Below are 24,001 nucleotides of genomic sequence, written 5' to 3' on the forward strand. Positions count from 1 at the left end.
GGTTGTCTGAGAAAAATAAACATACACAAATCAAAATTCAAACTAACTATAAAAGACACAGAAAGAAGGAATATTCAAATTAACAAAATCAGAAGCAAAAAAGGGCATATAACTGAAGAAATCCAGAAAATGACAGTAAACCTTAAAAAACCCATACTCCACATTATTGGAAAATCTAAAAGAAATGGCCAAATTTCTTGATAGATATCATTTACCAAAATTAAATAAAGATCAGATAAACAATTTAAATAAACCTATAACCCCCTAAGGAAATAGAAGCAGTCATTAAAAGTCTCCTAACCAAAAAATGTCCAGAGCAAGACTGTTTTAGCACAGAATTCTACCAGACTTTCAAAGAAGAGCTAAGACTAATACTCTTCAAATTATTCCACAAAATGGAAATAGAAGGAACATTAATAAATTCTGGGGCCTTAGTCACTCTAATACTCAAACCCACAACGTCTCTAGAAAAACAGAGAATTACTGACCAATTTCCCTCATGAACATAGATGCAAAAAGAGTCATGATAGAAAAAAAAAAAAAAAGATCCAAGCACACATCAAAAAGATCATCAAGTACTCTTCATCATCCCAGATATTCAGGGATGGTACAAAACGAAATCCTGTCAATGTAATCCACCATGTAAACAAACAGATTAAAACACCACATTATCATCTCAATAGATGCTGAAAGAGCCTTTGACAAAATACAACACCCCTTCATGATTAAGGTCTTAGAGAGATCAAGGAAACAAGGATCATACCTAAACATTATAAAAGCAATATATAGCAAGCCGATTGCCATAATAAAATTAAATGAAAAGAAATTCATGGCTTTATTTATTTAGCCTCAGTTTCCTCACTTTCCATTACAAATGCAACAATAAGAACATCAAAAGAGTACACGTTCTTAACCCCAGCACTGGGGAGAGAGAGAGGCAGGCATATCTCTGTGAGTTAAGGCCAGCCTGGCCTATAGAGTGAGTTCCAGACAGCCAAGGCTATTTGTTACACAGAGAAACTCTGTTTAGAAAACAAAACAAAACAAAACAAAAAAGGAAAGAAAATCACACTAGATACACAGCAGCAAAAAGTTTCACAGTATCAAAAGATTTACATTAAAAGTAACCAGAGAGGATTGAGCTCACAATAAAAAGGAGAGTAACATAACATACTCAGTAGCAGCAAGTATGTTTAGAAGGCAAATTAAACCCTTTCAACAAGCTGAGCTGATCTACAATTAATTATTTAACAGGGGCTGGAAAGATGGCTCAGTGGTTGCAGAGGACCCAGGTTCTATTCCCAGCACCCACACAGTCACTTACAACCATCTGAAACTCCTGGTTAAGGAAATCTAATATCCTCTTCCGGCCTCCAAAGGGTACGAGGCACACATGTGGTGTACCTACACACATTCAGGAAAACACTCATCTGAATAAAATAAAAATTTTAAAATAATATAACCACTAAAAGTCCCTTTGGGGAAATACAGAAGTCATGAAAAAATGCTTAGAAAACCAAAAAGCATTATCAATAGCAAGCCTTTACTTCAAGAAATGAAAAGAAAATTATCAGAAGGATTATCTGAGGTGTAAGAAGAGAAAGGTGAACAAAAGAGCTAATAATCCTATAAATATGTCTAAAATATTAACATTTAATTATGATTTTAATTATATTTTAAATGTGGAGACTAGAGAAGAGATAAAAATACTGCCCAGAAGAGGTACTATATAATCTGGCTAAACATTATACTGTAAAGATTTCCTGGCAAATTTTCAAGGTTGGTTATTAAGAGTTGGGAGGATAGCTTCCAAATTATAAAGGAAAAAGAAGGTTAGAAAGCACAAATTAATAATTTAAGTATAGAAATAAATACATAGAAGCAGATTCAAATGTAAGATAAGAAACATAAAATAGAGACACTGATTAAATGAAAGCAAAATAATCACACAAATAAGAAGGTTCGGAATCCAGAAAGAAAGACAACAGCACTATTAAGGAAAATGATACGAGGTTCTATTCAGTTAGAAGACATAAAGTCAAACTGCCATGCTTTAGAAACAAACAAACTCACATATTTCCAACATGATGATCAGCAAGAAAATAAACCAAAGGAAATTCTACTTTCTGATAGATGCCCTGCTAAATATACCTCAAACTAATACAATGAAGTATAAGAATGGATGACCTCTCAAAACAATACAGAGAAACCCTGTCTGGAAAAAACAAAAAAAAAAGGAATGGATGACCTCAGCCCCTTGGCACAGTGATGAAGACAGTACAGTAAGCACTGGGCATCTCCAATTGACTGCTACATCCTGCCCATGGGTGGTTTAAGGATTTAATATTAGCCAGTGTCATCTTCACAAATTTAGACATTACACTGCTTTCTAGGGAATGTGATTTGTGATGTAACAGAAACCTCCATTAAAGAATCCTTTGGAGCACTAAATATCAATCAATTAGCCACACAAGCCCAGCAACCTAGAGAAGTCAGAAGGCTCTGATTACTTCAGCTTTTTCTTTTGTGAGACAGGGTCACACTGGCCAGCCCTGGCATTCCTGGCCTCAAACTCAAGAGTTCATCTGCCTCTGCCTTCTGAGTGCTGGGATTGAATGAATTAATTTTAATGACCAGGATTCTATCCTCATTGTCCTTAGCATCAAAGAAGAGTTTTTAAGAAAGAGATTAAGTTGATATTGCTGATCATATACAGGAAAAAGACAGGGACAAGCGATTGTTCTTTTGGCCAATACTGAATTCAGGATAATGATTAAACAGATACAGAATGGGCAACCTATCTTGCCAAAAATAACCTAGAAGAGACAATGATCTCAAAACTTAGAAGGCAAATATGACTGTTATGGAAACAACAGATACTTAACCCTAACCCTAACCCTAACCCTAACCCTAACCCTATTGCTATGACTAAGGCTGTAAATACTAAGATACTAGGGTTGACTCCAAGAAAAGCACTTGGCAGGTGTCTCCTGTAGAAAGATGGGTTATGTTGTTAAGGGTGGACCACTAAAATGCCTATGGCAGATGACACAATCACTTGTGAAACTGCAAAGACAGTGACCCATGGGATGATTACAGGAATGGTAGCATTTCAGGTTTTTTTATAGTGTAACAAGAACTCTCACCACACAGTTGTTCTTGATGCCAGATACTGTTACCAAAAAAAAAAAAAAACCTGGAAGAATTGCTCGTGAGTTCATTCTCATACCAATTATGATTAAAGACATACATACTCAACGGAGAAAGCAAAGCAAAAGCAAGCTTTATTAAAACATACTGAAGGGATTTAAGAACATAAGGGTAAATAAGAGAAATTCCAAAGAATGGAAAGATGCCAAGAAAGAAAAACGCATTGAACTTCTTTGTCTAGTGATTTATGAATTATGTCAAAAACTGGCCAAAGGCTGAGAAAATCACTATGAGACTGTCTATCTAGGCTATCATGGGCTGAGCCACTGGAGGGCTCACATGCTCTATGTATGTCCCCTGTCCCAACCAAAGAGATGACTGTGTACTGCTCACATGTTTACCAGTATGTGTAGTCGTATCCCCCTAATTCTGCTTTGTCCATCTCTGACTCCAGCTTTGTAAGTTGTTGACATTGACTGTCTGCTAGCTATTAATTATCAATTACTGGTTAGTGTTGCTACCTTCAATCTTGTAGGTGTCTATGTGCTGTTAATCATACTAAGCTCTCTTTGTTCCTCAGAGCCATCAGAAAGTAGCTACAATAGTTCTTATTAACTCCTTATTTACAAAATGGCTTGGGTCTCTTTTCTAGAATAGGTAGAAGCTTTCATATTACTTCTCCAGGAGAATCAACTAAGAGAATGAGAAACAGTAGGCCCTTCATTCATTCATTTGTAGAATGAATGAAGACAGCATGAGAATTCTGAAAGAAAGTAAGATCAAGATTCCAGATCCACAACTCAATCAAAGAAAGCTGAGGGACATCCAACTGCAGGCTCTATGCTGCTCTCCAGCCTGATGGTGAAGAAAAAAACCTTGCTAAATAGATGCCATCACCAGTGGTTTCTCCTTCTTTCTCCCTCCCTCTACCTCGCTCCCTCCCTCCCTTCCTCTCTCAGAGAAAATCTCTAATCACAAGTCAAAACTCATCATGTATGAAGAAGCTTCAAAGATTATTAAAACCACAAGAAGAAAACTGACTAGTGCTAGAGATCAAATTTCTCACATTTAATCACAGGTGAAATGAACAAAAAATGAGGAGGAGTTAATGAAGAAAACCAGAAATTTATATCAGTTCTAATTCTTAGTAAATAAACATTCTTCTAAAGGACTCAAAGGAAGGGTAAATGGCAATGCAATAATGAAAATCTCATTGAATTTCAAATAATCTAGTTTCCTGTTCTCTGACCATAATAAATTCAACTAAAATTCATAACCAAAAGGTAATTTCTTATGCAGACAGAATTAAAAGCTACTTTTAAGATATTTTTTTAAGAATTATTCATTTAATAAACCTTCGGGGCAATTTTCAAATGAAAAGGAACTAAATGCCACAAAATACTACATATAAAAGTTTATGGAATACCAAATAGTTACGCTTACAAGCAAGTATCTGAGGAAAACAGAAGTCATGAGTTAATTAGGCATAATAAACCTGAAGAAAACAGTAAGGAGATGATAATGAATTAAAAAAAATAGTGACCAAAAGGATCTTTAAATAAAGGCAACCCACCACCACCCCTTTTTTTTTTTGGTTTTTCAAGACAGTGTTAACAGCCCTGGCTGTCCTGGAACTCGATTTGTAGAACAGGCCAGCCTCAAATTCACAGAGATTTACTTGCCTCTGCCTCCCAAGTGCTGGGATTAAAAATCATGTGCCACCACACCCAGCTCTAAAACCTATTTCTTAGGAAATAAAAGAAAATAAAATGCCTGTTGCTTAGCTATTTCCTCTGAATTGAACTATTCCCTATTGGAGGGAAGTGGGAGGTTCATAAGACTCCAGAAGCTAAGAAAAGGTAGGCTTAGAAAATAAGACTCAAAACTTCAGACATTTTTAAGATTCATGAGACCCCTTCCCATAATTACACAATCAGTCAGCAATCACTGAGGAGAACTGCCTGAAAATTGGTCAGGGAACTAGTTCTAGGAATGTAGTTTTTGTGAGTTGTCACCCACATGAGGGTGATGCAATATTCTTCAACCAATTAAACTTTCTTTTGTATGTTACCCTGGTCATAGTGCTTTATCACAGCAATGGAAAAATGACCAAGACAGATAAGTTAAAGGGCATTTTCTTTTTGTATTGAAAAAGAGACAAAGGGAGACACAGTGGCACATAACCTCTAAACTAGCACAGGAAGGAGCAAGCAGTAAGAGCCTGAGTTCAAATCCAAGGCCAGACAGAACCACAAAGCCAGGCCTTGTTGGGAGGTGGGGGGGAGTAACAAAAGCCAATTCAAGACGGTAGCTTCAGCAGAGATGGAAAAAGAAAGGAATGGGGAGTATGGGAATCGATCACCCTTTTATTAGTGATTTAGTTTTAACTTTGAAATGGCTGACTCACAAATAGTTATGTTACTACCATATGTGACACATAATCTGACATGTTCAAATTGTATTTTTCCTTTTTTTGCATGTGTGAGTATGGCATGCACAAGTATTTGAGAAGGTGGTATTATATGTATGAAGGCCTGGAGTTGACTTCAAATGTCTTCCTCGATTGCACTCATTTTATTTTCTGGCAGTTTCTCACTGGAACCCAAGCTTACCTTTCTTGTTAATCTAACTGCCCAGTTTGCCCTCAGGAATCCCAACTCTACCTCCTTATGCTGGCATTATAGGCAGTTGCCAAGTCTGCCCAGCTTTTACATCGGTTCTGGGGATCCAATGGGGTTCTCATGCCTAGACAGCAAATGCTTTATTTACTTAGCTACTACCCCAGCCATAGTAATTTAAACAATGAAGTCAATAAAGTAGACAGAGGAGAGAGTAAATCACTAATCCATCAAGTGTGTTTTCCATAGTCTATGATGGAAACAAAGGGAAAGATATAGCTTTCACCCATTTAATTAGTCTTCCAATAAAGACACTTCTTCTTCTGGGCATTAAATAACATATAGGCTAGAAAGTACCTTTTATTTGGAGGTGGACTTAAGAAATAAGCAACAACAATAACAAAAAAAAAACACAAAGGAGTTCATTATTTCATGAGACAGATATTTGCTGAGACTAAAGACAAGCAAGCATCAGGTCAGTTTTCTGAGAAGAAATTTGTAAGTTTAAACACTACACAGATAGGGACTTGTCAACCTTTTGTAAAACTGCTCGTTTTCTCCATATTGATTAATTTGTCGATTTATTCTTTGTTTTATATAAACCCTCTATACAATCCTTAGACTCAAGAACATATACATATTAGAAAACATGATGAAATGATTCAAAAATTGAACCTCAGGAAATGTTTAAAGTGTATAACTTCACTTTGTAAAATTTTTTTATTTCTTTTGAGACAGGGTTTCTCAAATGTAGTTCTGGCTGTCCTGGAACTTGTTATGTAGACCAGACCAGACCAGACTGTACTCAAACTTAGAGAGACCCACCTGCCTTTACCTTTAGCTGGAGCTAAAGATATGCACCCTGCAAAAGTTTTATTTTTATAAAGATATATTAATTGATTTATATAGGTATAAATATTAACAATCAGCATATACTTAGTTTGACTACTAGCTACATAATTTTCACTTAAAACAATAAGGGTCAAATACTTACTGTGTATCAGGAATTGTGCCAGACACTGAGGATACAAAGAAGAGAAAGACACGATTTCTTCTGTCAAGGAGCTCATAGTCTGGTTAGGAGACAACCCTGCAAACACAACAGTTTTCAGTGTGACCCAGAATGCTGAGCACTTCCTCTGAAGTACATAATGAAAGCAGATGACCTTCAGTCAAGGAGCAGAGGCATCACAAAGAAGATAACCTGCACGTGTAACCTATCTGTAACATACATTTACTTGTTTGTTTATTTGTTTGTTTGTTTATGAGAAGGCTTGTGCCAGACATGGTGGCAAACACCATTAATCCCAGCACTCAGGAGTCAGAGGCAAGCAGATCTCTATGATTGTGATTCAACCCGGTCCAAAAAAAAAAATGATGTGTATGAGTGTTTTGTCTGTGTGGTGGCTTAATTAGAAATGGCCCACATAGTCTCATGTTTGTAAGCTTAGCCCACAGGGAGTGACATTAGAAGGAGGTGTGGCCTTTTTGGAGGAAATGTATCACTGTGGAGGCAGACTTGAAGGTCTTATATGTTCAAGCTAGGCCTAGTGTGATAGTCTTCTTCTGACGCCTGCGGATCTAGATGTAGAACTCTCAGCTCCTCCAGCACTGTGTCTGCCTGCATGCTGCTATGCTTTCCATAATGATAATGGACTAAATCTCTAAAACTGTAAGCCACACACAATTTATAAGAGTTGCCAGGGTACAGGTGTCTCTTCACAGGAACAGAAACCCTAAGGCAGCCTGAATGTATATCTGTGCACCACATACAATCCTGGTGCTCATGGAGTTTAGAAGAGGATCCCCTGAAACTGAAGTTACAGAAAACTAAGAACCACCATATAGGTTCTAAGAATAAAACCTGGGTCTCTGGAAGAGTATCCATTACCCTTATGGGTTGAGCCACTTCGACAGCCTCACAATTATTTAAAGATATTTTTACATATATGCGTATATGCCACATGTACACAGATGCTTGCAGAAGCCAGAAGTGCTTCAAATCCCTGGAACTGGGATTACAGGTGGTTGTGAGCTGTCCAGTGGGGGATATTAGGAATCAAACCTGGATCCTCTACAAAAGCAGAAAGCACTACTGCCACTCACCCATCTCTCCAGCCCTAGAAGTACAATTCTTCAAGATAGGACCACAGAGAGCAGACAGTATAGTATGGCTGGGCAGTGGAAAAAGAAGCTAACAAGGAAAAAAAATCCTAATTACATTGTGCACAAAACTGTAGGTTTATGCTCATATATACTAAGGAACTTCAATAACGAATGATAACTTTGACAGCTATGAAGCTACATTCAAAGGAGTGAGTTTAACTAAACAAGCACATTGGCAACATGAAAAAAAGTACTGGGGTAAAGGAGGACTATGCCATAGCTGAGGGTTCATAATAAAAGTGTAACTAAATCTGAAACTAAGATGTTCCGCTTCAGTGTGGGTAGACAATTGTGTCATAGCAGCAGAGGGAGAAGAGGAGCAGATGTGGAGACACAATACATCACAAAGTTCTCCAGAGACAGTTCTGCAGTTGAACAATGAGGACTGCATTTCCAGTCCTGCCACCTGAACTGTGTTCTGAGCTAACTGTATCGCAGAACAAGAAGAGCAGAGCCATCAGCTCATGCTACAAGGAGGACTGACACAGAACACACAGACCTTAGGACTTTGCATGGTGCAAACCAAACACCTATTAAGAGCCAGCTGCTACTCTACTTTTGAGAAGTTAGACAGTTTTCATTGGGGTATGATGTTCAAAGTAAACCTGTGAGTATCTCCACATCAGAGACAGCTAGGCTTAGGTCAACGTAGAAGACATATTTGGAGTAAGTTCATCAGAGGTATTAATTATAGAAGACAACAGGCTTGCTCTGGAGGGATATTCTGGAACAATTTCCTAGAGTACTAAGAAAAGGTGCTAATCAACCACAGCTAAACAATATTAATACGGTGTTTTCCATAAACCCACGGGGACAACAATCTGCATGTTGTTATGACCATTTCCCAGTAGTACTTGATACCCAGGATATGAGAACAGAGAGACTATAGGGTCAATTCAGATTCAGGAACTCAGAGAGTAAATGAGGCAAGAGAAATCACAAAGTCTGACTTTCACCAAACTTTCCAACAAAGTGGATATTCAGCCAAATAAGACTGGGTTAAAATCTATGTGTAGAGGAGATGGCATGTACACCTAAGCTGATTTTGTCCAGTCCAATCCTTTGAAAATACCATAGTTTTTATTCAACTGCAGAGAACATGAGGGAATCCTACTATAGGCAATACACTGTTTTTCTAGTACTCTGAATTTAGAGACCTATCAAACCCTCATTTAGAAAATGTGGGAAGGAAGCTAGGTGAAGAGGCAAATGGATCTTTGTCAGTTCAAGGCCGGCCTCGGCAACATAGTAAGTTCTAGGACAGCCAGAGCTACACAGTGAGAGCTTGTCTCAAAAACAACAGCAAAAAGAAGGAGGGTGGGGGAGAAGAAAATGGGAAAGGGGTTGTTTGTTGTTGTTTCTGAGAATGGGTCGCACTAGGTAACTAGGTAGCCCAGACTGCCCTCAGATCTGAGTGCTCGAATTACAGCAGGCACTGCCAGCTCCAGAAGATGTACCTAACTGCCTGCTTCCTTCAGGATGCCACTGTAAAGTCAGAGCAATAAAATAAAATAACAAACAACACTCCCCTAGCATAAAAACCTGCTTAGAATGACCTGAAGTGTCTGTACACTCCACATATACTCAATATAGTATTAAGGCTTTGATGACCAGTGAAATACTGTCACAGCTCCTTAGCCCTGGATCAATCAATAAACACAAGCACTGACTGTCTAATCTGTAAAGAACAGCACAGATAGAAAATAACAGAAGACAGAGTTCAAATTCAACAACAGGGAATCTAGTTTTGGAGGCAAGATTAGAAAAAAGGAAACAACGCAGTGACAAGACAGGGAGAGAGCATCAAGTGCCAGGGAACTAGAAAGTTACAAATCTGAATCGAGACCATTACTGTATCAGCAGCACAAAATCTAAAATTCAGTGAATGTAAAACACCATGGGATGAAACTAATATCCAATTTAGCAACTGTAAAGCACACAAAAATTATTTTATGAAAATGTAAACTATAGAATGTGAGAATTAGCCGGGCATTGGTGGCGCACGCCTTTAATCCCAGTACTTGGGAGGCAGAGGCAGGCGGATCTCTGTGAGTTCGAGACCAGCCTGGTCTACAAGAGCTAGTTCTAGGACAGCCTCCAAAGCCACAGAGAAACCCTGCCTCGAAAAAACAAAAAAACAAAAAAGAATGTGAGAATTAAAATAAAACAAGAATGTTGCTTCTACATTAAGATAATGAATAAGAAGATATTGTTTGGTAGTTTAGTAAATTTGTAATACATAACAGTGAGAGGAAGGTAGTCTTGCTTGTCCAGGATCATCCACATTCTAGTTTTCTATCCTTGGAAACTTCTCAATACTGTGGAAAGTGGGACATTTTAATAGTCTTAGTGACCAAGGAATGTTCCACCTACATTAGCTGTGACAAAGCAATTTCCTATTACTCTGTTTCTTAAAACTGTAGAAAGAATCCCAGATCAGTTACATGCAGAACAAAGCAGGCTCCCAAATGCTCTCTTAGCTCTCAGAAACATTCTTAAATTCTAGCTCATTACTTCTTTAGCTCCCAGAGACTGATTCCTGAATAATAAACTTCTTACCACTTAATCCACATGCTCTTCCCATCCCAGGCCTTCATTCCTACTGTATGGCCCCTTGACAAGGTAAGGTCTTCATTTCCACACTGGTCTCTCCCTCACCATCTTGCAGTGTGCCAGTCTTCAACATTTTGATTAACACAAACGACCCTCTCATCTGATGGGCCCTTGTCTACACACAACCACACAGAAGCTGTCTCCTACTCCTCTGCCCACTTTTCTTCTCAGGCATGCCCCTCTTGGTCTTCTTTTACCAAGACAACAGCAACAGTGCCATTGAGCCTTTACTTTATGTACTCTACCTCTGGGCTACATTTCCAGCAGTCTTCTAGGTGTTTTTTCTATGGTAGTATAGTCTTCTTCTTCTTCTTCTTTTTTTTTTATCTCTTTTTTTGTTTCCCTCAAAGCCATCATCAAAATCACCTTGCATCTCCCTCCCATACTTGCCACAATTGAGTTAGAAGGGTCTCCTGAGCCCAGGAAGGAGTTCAAATGAAGCCTTGGCAAAACAAGACACTACATCAAGGGGAAAAATTAAATTATCATTGGATTTTATAAAGTATACAAATTTATGCAAAAAAAACAAACCCTCCAAGAGTCATCAGCTTAGAAGGCACTATTTTACAATAAAATAAATTTAAAAGTCCCATTAAATAGCTAAAATATAGTACTTAAATTTTTCTGTGTCTTAGTTTCTTCTTAAATAAGAAATGGATAACAGAACAGATTTTTTTTAAGTTTGCAATTATTTCACTGAAAATACTACTTATCTCCTAAAGTAAGAAATATTAGTAAAGCACTCATAAATTTTAACTCATAACAGTTTCATTTTATACTATTATTTTCCTCGATCACACTTTTATGTTTAATTCCATTTGCAAAAATTGTCAAATACACATCTGGTGGAATCCTTGGTTAGCATCAAGACATCAAATATGTAATTTGGTTCATGTTTGGAAAATGTTGGAAACAATATTCTAAAACACCACAAGATGGTGATATTGCACCATTAAAAGGATGCTTTAAAAAGTTACATTTTTTGCTATCAATTTCCCCATAACAAAATAGCTTAACTCTTTTTGAAGAAAGGACATAAAAAGTCCTGCATGCTTTTTTTTTTTTAACTAGAGAACAATAATCAGAAAGGAAAGCATTCTCAAATCTGGCAGCAACCCTTCCAACCTTTAGCCCAAATAGGTTAAAAACCCTAGACTAATAAAAATTCAAGACTGGTGGCCATGCCCACACTGATCTCCTTCCCTCACCAACTCTTCATTAAAAATTTCAATTCAGCATGTGTTTTATTTGCTATACCTAAAAATTTCTCCTATACTTAATTTAAGAAGTGATTCCTATTTTTTCCCTTCTTTCTTTTGTTTTTGTTTTTTGGGTTTTTTTGTTTGTTTGTTTGTTTGCTTGTTTGAGGTAGGGTCGCAAGCTCAGGTTGACTTCAAAACTCAGAAATCCTCCTACTTCAGCCTCCAGAGTACTGGGGTCACAAGTGTGAGCCAGCATGCCCAGCTCCCATCCATCCATCCATCCATCTTAAAAACACTGGCACTAAGCTTCAGTTATAGCAACAAAGGATTACACCTGAACAGTGTTCAGCACTGGAAGCTAGGTACTTCCTTTTTTCCTAATGTGCTAGTTCTCATTATCTTATAATAAGCAATATTATCCTCAGAATGGGAAAATACTAAGTTTAAAGCAAAAATAAATTGTGCATTTAGTAATTTTTTCCTCTTATTGAACACTGTAGAAAACAGATTTCCTACTCAAATGCTGCATAATATTAATTGAAAAACTACTATTCAAGACTAAATGCATCAAAACTTTAGTTCAAACCCTGAGACTGAATCCCAAATGACACACAGAAAATCCTGCCTAAACACTATTATTCCCCCCGTAGGGAATACCTATATCCACAGATGGGGTGTCAACTAAATGGAATGGTACAATATTTGTATAAAATTACACACATTCTCCCATATACTCTAGAAACTTGTAGATTACTTTAAAAACACAATGTAAATCCCATGTAAAATACATTGCACTGTAATTGTTCTGAAAACAAAAGATGAGGGGGAACTTGAATATGTTCAACACATACAGGAAATTTTTTCTCAAATATTTTCAGTGCAAGGTTGCTTACGCCTGTGAGTGCAGGACCTAGCAATACAGAGGGCCAATGCATTTGCTGCAACACGAAGCAGCAGAGAGCACAGTCATGAGGAGCTGCAGTTGAAGAGGAGTCACAAGCAGATGAAGAGACTCAGGAACACAAACCCTGACTAGCCAGCAAACCCACTCCTGCTAAAAAGGTTTACTCTTCCACCCTGCACTGGACCCTTGGCTATCACAACCAAAGCTAAAATACCCTCATATATTTTATGAATTCTAAATACATTACAAATTCTAATTTACCACCATTTTCACAGCCACGGACATTTCCTAATCTCAAATTCCAAAGTGACTATCTTTCTTTTTTTTTTTTTTTTTTTTTTTTTTTTTACTTTCAGAAGAGCAGGTTGGGGTAAGTTAACACAAAAAAACAGTTTTCAAGTCAGACAGACCTAAGTCTAATGTCAGCTCTCCTACTTGTATGTATTTAACCCATTTCTTTTTTAATCTGAAAAAAGCAAAGTCACCACCACAAAACTGCCTCTTAGGTACTAACAATAACCCTAGGAAAGTGGAGAAACTCTTTCTAGAGTCAAGAATATAACCAATGCCTAGTAGGTAGAAGAAGTGAGATCAAGACCAGCTTTGGCCTGCATAGCAAACCCTGTTGAAAACAAACAACAACAAAGTACAAACAAAACAATTTCAAAGTAATTCAGAGCTAGTCAAATAATAGATATGCAATATTATTTTAAATGCAATATATTTTAAAGCACGGAGTAAGATATAACTTCTCATTAAATAGTCTTCACTCTTAGAGACAAAATACACAGGAAATTTCAAAATTATGTAACCAATTAAAAAGTTAAAACTCAGTTCCTAGATAATGTAATCTTTACCAAGCTTAAATCTAGTAAAAATACAACTCAAACAATTCAAGTCAATCAGCCTAAGACTGAAAGTTCCCGTCTCGTACTTGCTTGTCTGCACTTAATGTTAGCAGTAAAGCCTGGCTAGTTGTTGCTTATTCACACTTCAGCATTTGCTGAAGCACAGGTACTGCCTCAGACCAAGCTGTACTGGATGTGGAGTAAGCTTGCTTGCCTTCATGCTTTGGTGGGGGAGGGGATTGAAGAGGGACGCCATATGCATGTATGTACATGTGAATGAGCACCCTTTGCCAGAAGACATTGAGTGTTGTCCTCTTTAGCTCCTCTGCCTTATTCCCTTGGTTGTTTTCAGCTACACTGGCAGACAGAAAGCTGCAGAAGTCCCTGGGGTTAGAGATGCTCATGGGTAGGTCTTTCTACATGGGTGATTGGAATCTGAACACATGTCCTCACTCTTGCACAGGAAGGGCTCTACCCTACTGAATGATCTACCAGCCCATCTTTCTAAACTAAATTCTGAAACAGATCTGAATCAATGAATGAAAATAGAGTACAAACACATCCCAGAGCAATGTTAAAAGTCAGGCTTAAGTCAGCATATATGTCTATAAATTGGGTGCTATTTTTCTCACTTTCCATATAATAGCTAACAGACACACAGTAAAACTCAAATTATGTTTATACAAGCATTGTCATCAGTAAAATGTGTACCAGAACTCAAATCTAGATTTGTATTCTTTTATATAAGGTCTAGGCTTTTATTAGATTACACTTTAAATAAAAATCTAAATTATAAATTAAAGAAAATTTAAAAATTTTATTAACCTAGAAAAATAAAATTTCCAAATATAATGCATACCTTGCATTTTGGGTATTCACATCTAAATACTAACATTATATTCCATATGTCACAGAACAAAAAGAACAGTCTATTGCTGCCTTTTCCTTGGTGAAGACAAGCACAAAAACAATGGGCTCCTCCAACAGAAATGCCAGCTAACTAATTCCAATTCACAAGGAAGCAAGAGTTTGGCATGTTGTTTACCATTATATACTTGCAATGACCTGTTTATTTCAGCCATACTTTTTTTTCCAGGAACTGTCCCCAACTTAAAGGTCTGCTATTACAACAAAAGATCTGCTTAGGGTTACAGAGACAGACAGCTTAGCAGCAAGAGCACTGCCTGCTCTTACAAAGAACCTAGGTTCCGTTCATAGCACCCACAATGGTAGCTCACAGTTTCCAGGTGATCTGACATTCTCTTCTGATTTCTGTGAAGAGAAGGTACACATAGTACACACACATACAGATAGGCAAAACACCCATTCACATAAAAGATTTAAAAAGTCTGCCAGGAGAGATGGTGCACACCTTTACTCTCATCACTTGGAAGGCAGGATTCTGTGAGTTCAAGGCCAGCCTGTTCTACAGAGTGAGTTCCATGACAGCCAGAGGTATAAGATAAGACCCTGACTCCAAAAGCAAACCAAATTTAAATCCGATTGAATTCCAGAACTGAGGAACATTTAAGCAACAGAGAAGCACAGAGCCATCACCAGCAAGTAAAACGTATATGAAGTTAGTTTGTTTTTTCCATTTTCACTGATTTTACATTTAAACCCCTTTTCATGATTTTCTTCCCAAGTAAATGTCCTTATGCTACAAAATGGCTTTTTCCCAAAAGACATACCACACCCACAGTTAACCTACTTTCTATCCAAAAGCCCAAATACCAAATCTGACACATTTCAATCAATGTATCTATTTCTGAGTTGCCTTGCCTGAGATAAGTAAAATACAATAGGATATCTAACAGATTATTATAATATCTAATTTAACTCTTCCAAGACCACATTTAGAAGAAGAAGAAATAACTTCATCCAAAGGAATTCCCTTGGTAGAATGTTTCTGAACAAGGAAGCCGAGGCCACTTCACTCGGCTGTAAGCCCTGTACACCAGCTTTCCGTACTTGGTTTGTATCCCATCTTTGACCTTAAGCCTTTTCAAACATCTGGAAGGTTCAAATGTTACACTTTCTTTACATTTACCTTCCACATGAGTAGTAAGGAATATTTTACCTACAAAAACAGTCACATTCGGGTCCCAAATTAGAGACACAGTTTCTGTCAACAGTTAATCAAATTAACATGGATAACATCATCTGAGAGGTTTACTAAGGTGAAGAGTCCCAAAAAACCTTCTAGGGACCAAATACCCCGGGCCCTGAGAGACAATAATAACCTATATGCTTAGCAAACACACTCACCCCACACCCTGTAACAGTTAGGCAGAGGCTAAATCTTGATCAACCAGTCTACACCACATTTAACCTAATGACGATGTAAACAATTTTTGGCCCCCAGGTTGTACAGCCTTAATCACTGCCAACTGATGTACCACCAGTCTGTTGAGTGGATATCTTTCCCAGGATAATCCTGACTCTTTTTACAAGTTATCTGTACAACTGAGAGGAGAGATTTGACCTTGACTTTCACTTTTGTATACACCAAAAAGAACCTCTCACTGTCCTTAACAAAATGAGTGGGCCACAGTAAACTACCTACTGGTTTGAACTGTCAACTTAATAATTAATTAAAAGAAATAAAAATGTATGGGCTTATAATATTGAAGCTACTATGATTCCTCAATGAAAACCCCCCAATGAAGACATTCTTTGTTTTGCAAATGAACGAATTGAGGCAGCACCACAAGTAAACAGCACATACAGAAGCCATGGCTCCTAATTTCTAGGTCAAAGACAGGCGCTGGTGGCGCACGCCTTTAATCCCAGCACTCGGGAGGCAGAGGCAGGTGGATCTCTGTGAGTTCAAGGCCAGCCTCGTCTACAGGGTGAGTTCCAAGATAGCCAAGGTTGTTACAAAAACAAACAACAACAACAACAACAAATGTCTCAAAAAATAAAACAAAACAAATTCCGAGGTCAAGAGAGTTTTATTCTTAAAGGCTGCACTATGGAAGCAATTTACTTTGCCTCCTCTGTGGCTGTTTTGCCGTTTATTTATTTTTTATCAGATACGGTTGTGAGAGTGAGAGAGAGAGTGAGAGAGAGAGTGAGAGAGAGTGAGAGAGAGAGAGAGAGTGTGTGTGTGTGTACATATATATGTATGTATGTATCATGCTGGCCTCAAACTGGAAATCCTCCTGCCTTGACCTCTGAGTAAATGACGATGCCCGATTTAACCTTTTACAGAGAGAAGGCTCACTTAACTAGTTCTCCCCACTCTAGCTTACAGGGAACAAAGAGTAGTGCACATTGGCAAGTTAGGACGGATTTATGCCAAAGTATCCTACTTCAAGTCAGGACTCAACTTTTGCTTCCACCCACCTTAATAATTACAAGAGTACTAAATAGCTATCCAAAGAACTTATTTCCTTTATTGAAACAAAGCTACAATACTAGCAATTCTGTTTCTGCTGGGACTTTTTTTTAAACTATCTGTGTAATTAAGGGGCAGGAAAAATGCCAAGAAACACCTTAAGAAAATTCCACCCATCCCGCCTGCAAGCCAGCCTTTCCTAAATCATGTTTCCCAGCACACTCAATCACCAAACCCCTTCAATGTGCTACTTTCAGAAATCTGCAAGGTTATTTGCTATAGGCTGCAGGCGCAGGTTTTAAGTATAATTGTTTCAATTAAATACATTACCTCATTAATCTCCTAAGATACAAAGTAATAAAAACTAAACATTCATTTTTTTCACCTCAGTTAATCATGCCGTTACTTAGTAGCTAATTTGAACAATACAGAAAAGATATGAGAAAACTAAGACAAAGCACCTACAGGGTCAAAATCATGAGAGAAGGCTAACCAACAACTGATCACCTGTACCAGGAAGAATGTGACACTGACTACTGGCTTCAGTCCTGCAGAAGCCTCCAGTACTCTAGGATCCTACAGTGTATTCTCTCCACTGGAAAGGTTCACACAAACTTCTTTGAAGATATTTCAAACAAAAAATAGATCTGTGAGGTACATATTGTTCAAGAATGATCAAACAACTCTGTTCCCTTGGGTCTCACATTTAATCATAAGGGGCGAAGGGATAGTGGCCTCTGCTCACCACAGATCACTCTCTACATGGGGTACTGTCTGACCAACAAATGACCCTCCGTAAGTCTTTTCTCTCAATCAATCTGGAGTCATGGGGCCTGCACTTTCTTAAACCCCATTGTCCTCAAATAGAGCTGCAGATCTCCCTGCTAACCTAGCATGCCAGATGTCACTGCAGAGCACCCTACTTCTGTGAACACAGGGATTCATATACACCAGGCAGGCATTCTCTGAGTGAGCTACATTCTAGCCTCTAAGGGTTACTTTTCTCATTTGGGGGACAAAAGGCCTTGGGGCAGGCTTTCACAGCAGTATCAGGAACAGGCAGCAGCTGGTCACATTGCACCCAAAGTCAGGAGGCAGAGAGCTGGAGCTCAGCTACTCTCTCCTTTTCAGTCAGTTCCCAACTCTAGACCCTGGAATGGTGGGGCACACACTCAATGTCTTCCCTCCACAGTTAAAACTTTGCAGAACAAGGCCACAATGAAAGGCACGATTCTAGATTCAGAAAGGGTGATTAACTAGCACACAGCTCTTTTGCATTCCTATCCAGACAGAACCAAAAGCTTCTATCTATCTGTGCAGTAAGCCAAACAGTCATTTACACTTACTTGCCCTCTGGCACGCCCAGCTCAAGGTTTTGGTTGGGGAAATCAGTAGGCAGTGTAAGCTTCAGCTTCCAAGCAGTCTTCCAGACTTGTCTTTACATAACATAATTGATGCTGTTCTTATGCAAACTCTGCCATAACCCAAATGGTTCCAAGTGCATATGTAGTAGTAGTAGCTCCTCGTCCAATATAGGCCAAACCTGTGACTTCACCAGCAAGAGGCAGAACTGATTTTGTGCCAGTCCCAGGAACACGCCTTAAGAAGGCCAGGTTCCTTGAGCTTTTGGACTATTCAGAGCTCTAAGCTACGAGGAAAAGCTCACAACCCTGTTGTGAAGGCCACAAGGAGATAAAGGACTACAAAAGGAGAGTGTGAACTGCCCCGGCTGGAATGCCAGTTGAATACAGCCAGTTTAGTAAGGATGAACAAAGCCAGAAAACACCCGATAGGGACAACTGTAAGCAAATAAGACAATTGTTTTCAGTCACTTGGTTTTAGGGTTGTTTGTTAGAGAGCAATAGATAGCTGAAACAATGCTACTGGGCTCCTAATGTTTCTGCTAATTTGCCCGAATACCACAGGAAAAGAAGGGGTATCAGTAATCTTACTTTCCCAACAACAGCAGATAAGCTCTATGCTTTTCTTGATGCCAAAGATTCTAATGAGCTCTAAGTTCTGAGAACAGGCTTTGAGTGTATTGTCACAAAACCCCAGCAGCTAGCACAACAGCTGACATACAGTAACATACAGTACGTGTTGTAAACGAATAGTATACTTAGGAAATGGCCAGGCCAAATCAGCACATGCTATTCTTCACTGTAACTTAGAAATCATCTGACACTGCTTTAAGAACAATCTACAACACTAAAAATGTTTATATATGAATTCGAAGTGAACTAAGAGTTTTTATACATGGAGAGGGGTGATATATAAAGTTAGGTATATAATGGTAAAAATCATAGAACATCACAATATCACTTTGAAATAAGATTCTGACTTCTGTGCTACACACACACACACACACAAATAAATAAATAAAACTTTTTCAAGGCTATGTTTTTATATAAGATAATCAAACTCCATCTTCAAAAACAGAAATTTAAAAAAAATCAACAAATTTTCCAGAACAAATTAATGTCAACATTTTACCAGTGTTTCTTCCAAGGAGGATATTCATCTTCTATATCTTTGCTTTACCTTTGATTAGAGGTTAACTATTTGGTGCTAAAATATTTATAAATTTCCAAATTACCAAACAGTAGCTACATCAAATGAGGTTACCAATGTTAACACAAAGAAGGCAATAACCACTTCCAACAGGAAGGAGCATGCTTCAACTTCAAAATTCCACTGTAGGCAAAGGATCAGAAAATTTGGTGAAAAAAAAATACTGAATTAAGAACAGAATGTAGGTTTCAGTTCTAATTCTAATCTGGGCTGCTAACAAGTCATGCAGGACACTTAACCTTTAAAACTTCAGTGAACCATCTAGATTAGAACATGATGATTTCCTCTCTACCCACCTAATTCTCAAATGTCACAAGAATCACATAATAAAGTGTAAAAACTATCATCATAAAAAGAATGAAAAACACCATGGTTGTGCCATGAGATATTGTCTCCATATCAGCAAATAAGAAAATCCATGTGTGTTTTTGCCAGATAGTCTTCTATTTATATTAGGAACTAGCTCCTTGAATACTAATTATAATAGGAAATTTATTGGGTTTTCCACTGTTCATTATAATTACATCAGACATTTGCCAGGTGTGATGACACCGGCCTTTGGTATCACCACTTGAGAGGCAAAGGCAGAGTTCTGTGAGTTCAAGGTCCACACAGGGAATTCCAGGCCAGCCAGGGTTCAATAGTCAGACCCTGTCTAATAATAGAAAGGAAACCAACTAATAACAGGAAGAAGATCCCTCCCACCAGAGAAACAATCTTATATGGGTGCAGAGAAGCCAACGAATCAAACTATGCCATAACTACCATAGTGAGAATTAGCTACTTAATCCTTTTCAGAAAATTCACTGAAAATGAATGAATCCCTATTTCACTTCTTTTGTCACGTACAGCCTCCAGGATGAAAGATGGGCATACTCCTAAGCAAGGAACAGAAAAGACTAAGATGCTCTCCAAGTCTCTTCTTCCACTGGTGGTGCCTCCACCATCTCTTCCATGATTCCTAATTGAGAGCCACATAGACAGTGTGTGAACTGATACTGCTATCTGTTCTCCACCCACCCATATCATCCCTCAGTCTCACCAGTTCTCAAGTGTACAGAAGGATAGAGGAGTACAGATGTTCCAATGAAAACCTAAGCACCAAGAATCACAAAACTGTAACTGGAAGGAATCTCCTAGACTCACCACTTAAAAGATATTAACTATATCCAATCAACAGCAAATCAGTTGTGTTCTCTTCATACAAAGAAAGAAGGGAAGAAAGGAAGGAAGGAAGGATGCAAGGAAGGAAGGGCAGAAAGAAACCACCATTGTCAACAAATTCCATATTCTATTTTACCACTTGCAACTAGACTTGTGACAGACATTTAAACTCTTAGGCAAGTTTGTTCCATAATGTAACAAATAAAAGACAATGCTATAGATAGAAAGTATGAGCACAGTGCATCATTCTATCTCTAGGTACTTGCACAATATACTTCTACAGTCAGGGTCGTTAACTTTGCAGTTTCTGAAAGCTGCCCCCAGCATAACAGATGGCTTCAGATCCACAAAGCATGGCTGCATATGGCCAACAGATTCCTTTAGTTTCAACAAGGATTAGTAATTTCCAACAGAGTCTATGCTACCACTAGTCTCTCTACAGACCTGAGTCAGAACCTTCATTTTAACTGTCTTAAAAACAATTACTTTAGCTGAGCATAATGGTGCATACCTTTAATCCCAGCACTCAGGAGGCAGAGGCAGGCAGATCTCTGTGAGTTCAAGGCCAGCCTGGTCTTCATAGTGAGTTCCAGGCTACATAGTAAAACCCTGTCGCAAATAAATTAAAAAAAAAATATATATATATATATAGCGGAGGGAGGAAGACGCTGTGCTTGGGTCACTGTGCAAGTATGGAGATCCGGTGAACAACCTTTGGGAGAAGATTACCTTACTATTACCCAAATTAGGTCATCAGGCTTGGCAGAAAGCACCTTTACCCACTGAGTCATGTTGCCAATTATTTTAACTGTCTTCATTTACTTGATCACCAAATTCTATCCTCCTTTCTCTGTCCTCTCCACATGTTCACACCCTGGCTACTCAAGATGATGGAAATCTTGAGGGTTATGAATCTTCACGTTCTTCCTCCCTCAATTCATACTACACAATGCAACTGGATTAATTCTTCTAAAAAAAAAAAAAGTTAAAATGTTTCACTCCTCACTCAAAATCATGTGGACTCCTCACTGCCTACTAACCTAGTCATTAGTCTGACATTAACCATACTCTAAATTCAGAGTGGTGGCACACCCCCTTCCAGGGCTCTGAAAGCAGAGGGAGGTAGATCTCTATGAGATCAAGGCCAGCCTGGTCTACACAGCAAGCAAGTTCCAGGCCAGTCATGGCTGCATAGCAAAGCCTTGTCAAAACAACACAAAACAAACAATAAAACTAAAGAAAACAAAAAATAATTGTGTTACTGGTCTAGATTTTTATTTCAAGATTTCTTACCCTATATCCTAAGCAAAAATCCTTTAGGTTTCATACAAATCCTCTTAGATCCTTCTTCTTGAATTATGAATTACTGTTCCCTGTTTATGAAAAATCAAGTCATCCTTCAATCCAGCAACTTCAAAACAAGAAGCCTCATCTGAGAACTACCATCTCTGAACTTGAATTGAGAGAATGTTTGTATTTATGAAATCACACACACACACACACACACACACACACACACACACACACAGAGTATTCAGGCATGGGGGCATAGGCCTGTGAGCTCAGGTCTGAGGCAGAAAGATGGCAAGTTCAAGGCCAAATTGGGCTGCATAATGAGATCCTGCCATTTATTCCCACATACATAAAAGGAGCATTTGTGTGTACTAGGCTGTAAAGACAGAAGCTGCTTATCATTGCATCCATATATACCCAAAAATAACTTCACACTGTCACACAGTTAATGCTTAATAACTGTGCAAGGATGTAAAAGAAATGTCAAACAACTGAAGACATTACATCTCTTAGAAGAGACCTGATCAGCCATGTCCTGTTCAAAAGCAGTGTCTTAAAGCAGCTGTACATGTTATATGAAGACCTATTTGAAAATGTTTATAATCTGTGTCTCAAAGAACTAAGCCACAATCTTTACACATCTCAATTTCAACGGCTCCCAACACTTGGCCACTATACTTTGAATTTTAAATGTTAACTAGTTATTAAAAAGTGGTAGTTTTCAGTCAAAGTATATTACTTCATGGCTAAAGTAAGCCAGATAACTGAAAGAATGTCTTTTTTAAAGGTGAGTGTTACTAACAGTTACAAACACACTTGGTGAGACATGTCAAGTGGATTTGTACACAAGCATAAACTCTTACAGAATCCTACAGACAACTGTGAAAGAGGTATTTCATGAGAAAACAACAATAAAAAACAATTTTTTGCAAGCATTTTAAGAATAGAAATTCAATCTTACTGCACACAAAAAGATAAAAATCTAACAGAAAAAAAAAAACCAGACATCTATGAATTGTTTCATGGTGTGAGAGTAAAATATTTCAAAACTATAATAGATACACCTTCCTTTTGGTAATAAAGGTTTCTTATGATCGCTTAAAGCGGAGGAACTCCAACTCCAAACCGATGAGTAAAGGAAAGGGACTCATAGTCTTTAGGCACACAAAACTGATAATTTAAAGACAGCAAGGACGATGAGCAAGGTATCAATCCTAACAACACTTAAATTTTAAAAGAAGATTGAAAGGAAAGGGCCCGAATCACAAGATGAAGATTAGAAAAATTTGCAAGGTCACTTGAACCTACCAGGTCACCAAAGGTAGCGACTGGGGGTGTTGGCGGGAGGAGGTGCGGAGTCAGTGAAAAAACCTGAATGCTAAAAACATGTCAGAAAAGGAGGTTCTGAGGCTGGCGTCCCGGCTCGCGCCGGTGGGATCCGGGTGAAAGTCAGGGCAGCAGTTCTGAGGCAGTGAAGCAGGAACGCCAGCGAGCCGCCGGCTAGGCGGCTGAGCACTGCAGTCCCCGAGACACCTCGCCTGGCTCCGGTGTCACCGGTACAGGCGGGTGCCAGGGCCAGCCCGGGGCAAGCCCAGCGACCCCACCCCAGCGAACTCCGGCCCGGCCGCCCTCCAGGCTCCCTCCCGCGTCCCACCGTGCTTACCCGCGCGAAGCTGCGGCTCCCGGGGCCCGCGGCCACCGCGGCGGCGCCTCCTCAGCCCTCCGCGCCCAAGATCGCCATCTCGCAGCAGGCGTCGGCCGGGCAGCCCAGGCCGCCCGCAGCCACCCGGATCCCGCACGCCAAGCGCGCCGACACCCGGCCCTCCCCCCCACCCCACCCCGGCCCACACCTCCCTTTCTCGGGGACGCGCAGCGTAGTCGCGACGCCGGGGCCGCGCACAGGCGCGCCTCCCCGCCGGGGCCGCTCCGAGCCTCTCTAGTCCAGACCCGGAATCCAGCTGCCCTCGGGCATGCGCAGCGAGCGCCCGCCGAGCCCTCCAGAGGACTGATCCGCTCCTCCGGGTCTTCGCGACGGTCGAGCGGAGATGCAAGCCAACCAATAGGAGGTAAGGGGCCGGTCCCGAGCCGGAAAGGGGGGGCGGGGCAGCCCGCGGGAAGCCGGTGGTAGCTTT

General features: G+C 39.2%; 1 protein-coding gene across 4 annotated transcripts in view; it reads right to left on the bottom strand.

Annotated features, from left to right (window-relative positions):
• Wwp1 (WW domain containing E3 ubiquitin protein ligase 1) overlaps positions 1 to 23,671 on the bottom strand; it is a 99,236-nt gene extending 75,565 nt beyond the window's left edge. For all 4 annotated transcript variants that reach the window (XM_040741367.1, XM_040741365.1, XM_040741364.1 and 1 more), the window contains exons 1-2: positions 23,533 to 23,671; positions 6,763 to 6,858 (exon numbers count right to left, since the gene is read on the bottom strand). The gene's annotated coding sequence lies outside the window, so the exon portion shown is untranslated. The remainder of the gene's footprint in view (positions 1 to 6,762; positions 6,859 to 23,532) is intronic.
• Between the last annotated feature and the right edge of the window lie 330 nt (positions 23,672 to 24,001).

This window comes from Mesocricetus auratus, unplaced genomic scaffold (genome assembly GCF_017639785.1).
Source record: "Mesocricetus auratus isolate SY011 unplaced genomic scaffold, BCM_Maur_2.0 Super-Scaffold_6730, whole genome shotgun sequence".
In the NCBI taxonomy this organism is placed as follows: domain Eukaryota; kingdom Metazoa; phylum Chordata; class Mammalia; order Rodentia; family Cricetidae; genus Mesocricetus; species Mesocricetus auratus.